This window comes from Galeopterus variegatus, unplaced genomic scaffold, assembly GCF_000696425.1.
Source record: "Galeopterus variegatus unplaced genomic scaffold, G_variegatus-3.0.2 Scaffold4338, whole genome shotgun sequence".
NCBI classification, from domain to species: Eukaryota; Metazoa; Chordata; class Mammalia; order Dermoptera; family Cynocephalidae; genus Galeopterus; species Galeopterus variegatus.
Genome location: NW_007730449.1, coordinates 29654 through 31887, shown reverse-complemented (window position 1 = coordinate 31887; position 2234 = coordinate 29654).

Here is a 2234-nt window from a genome sequence, read left to right as displayed (position 1 = left end):
TAAAAAAGAAAAACGTTCAGTTCAGAGGTAGCACGTTTTCCAGTGAGGTCATTGCTTCTTACTCAATTTTCCAGCTGGTTTGACTTATCAGGACACGAGGAGGTCACGTAGCTGGCCCAAGGCCACCCAGTGCGCAAGGGGTTCAGTCAAAAAATAAGCCCAACCCTATTATCATTAGTTTGTTTTTTTTTTTTTTCAAGTTGCAAAGTTTCTGGGAGCAGATGGGATGCTAATCACATTTATTGAAAATTTACACAAGGAGCCTTGGTGCAGAACTCTGCCCCTGGCTCAAGAAATGTGTATGAGCTGATTTCCCTAGTGGAGAAGGGAAAGCTGCAAAACACCCCCAAATTAAAAGGCCACTTGGCATACAACTCGAAGGCTGTTGTTCCAATGCAGCTGAGTTTGGGGTTAGGGTCTTCGTCAAAGACCCGAAGGCCTCAGCCTTGTCCAGTTAAATGATCCTTTTGCTTCCTTTCTTCCTTCTTCTCTTCCCTCCCCCACACCTTCCACCCCAGCAATTTCAAGTTCGTAGGCAAACTACTGCAACCTGAGGCAGTTTCTGGGTAGAAATTGCATGCAGGTGCAGGTGAAATCTTGGGGGTCGTTGTGGTGAGGTTGAGGTTGACACAGTTGTAGAAAATTTAAAAAGCATCTTTTTGGGGGCATTCTCATTGGTGACTCTCCCTTTTGTTTGCAGTAACCTTTGATTTCTCATACTTTCAGCTTTGGTTCTCTAAACTGATGTGGAATTGACTTTTGTATCTATTTAAGCTACAGAACCCTGTCTTCAAAGAAGGATTAATGTGAAAACAAGCTGGGTGTGGCTGTCATAGGATTTCTCTTGGATACAAAGCCCCTGCCCAATAGGTTTCCTTTCTCCTCCCCTCTCATCCTCTCCATGACTCAGGGCCCCGCAGGATCTTAGGCAAGGGTGTTTAGTTCTCTGGGCCTCAGTGTTCTCATCTGTCAGTGTTCTCATCTGTTGTGTGGGCACAATTATATGTACCTCATGGGAGTGATGGTGAGGTTTAATGAAATGATGCGTACACAGTGACCTGCATGCTGAATGGTCAATTAATCTTTCTTCCCCGACTCATTCTTATATGGGTTCTAATTGAAGCATCTTTATTTTCTGGTGAATACCACTGCTTAAGTGAGTCCTTGGATTCAGGGGAGAAACTCTACACTGACCATTCCCTGACTTTACTCCAGACTAAGCTCCTTCTCCTCAAGGAGTTCGTTTCTTTTTTTTTCCCTTTTCCCTGTCTTTTTAGCTACCCCCAGGGCTACCTTCTTGGATTTCCTCCTTGCTCCTACTCACCAACTGCCTTCAGCAACCAACATATTTTTTTTCTTTTGAAAAATTTTAAACACATAAATGTGGTACCATATAGAGTGAATATGGCAGTGGACACCTATTCACCCATAAACTAGAATTAACCACTATTAATATTTTTGCCATATTTTCTTTATCTTTTTTTTTGCTAAAGTATTTTAGAGCAAATCCAAGAAATCATGAATTTCTTTTGCAAATAGTTATCTTTGTACTTTTGCATCACTAAAAAATAAGAACAACTTATTCTGTACGCACAGTAATGTTATCACACATCACAGAATAAAAAACCAATAATACATTAACATTATCTCATACCCAGTCCATATTCAATGTCTTTTTATGTATAATTTGTTAGAATCAGAACCCAAATGAGACCCCCTCATTGCCATTGGTCCTCTCAGGCTCTCATCCCTTCTGCCCCAATTCATTTTGCCAAAGTCCTGATTGCAAAGTCTCCTTTTCTTGTTCCAGTTTGAAAAGAGATCAGGGGCCGGCCTGGTGGCGCACTGCTACAGTGTGCCGCTTGGGAGCGCGGTGGCGCTCCCGNGTGATATTTTAACAAATTTGACCCTTGAGAGACCTTCATTTCAAGGTTTAAGGTGCTTAAGGGAGGCCAAGAATGGCCCACCAAGAGTGCTAGCAGAAGGTCTCTGGACCCTGATGGCCCCGAGGGCTCTGCTTGCTGCTCCAGAGTGGCCAGCCAGGTTGGCCATGGGAAAACCACCTCTAGTGGTCCTGATGGAAGGAGACCTCTGTTTCTCAGCATGGAGCTGCTCTTGAATATTCAAAACAACTGACCACTATCTTCTCCCCTTGTGCCCCCGATTTATTTGCTAAAAAAGAAAAACGTTCAGTTCAGAGGTAGCACGTTTTCCAGTGAGGTCATTGCTTCTTA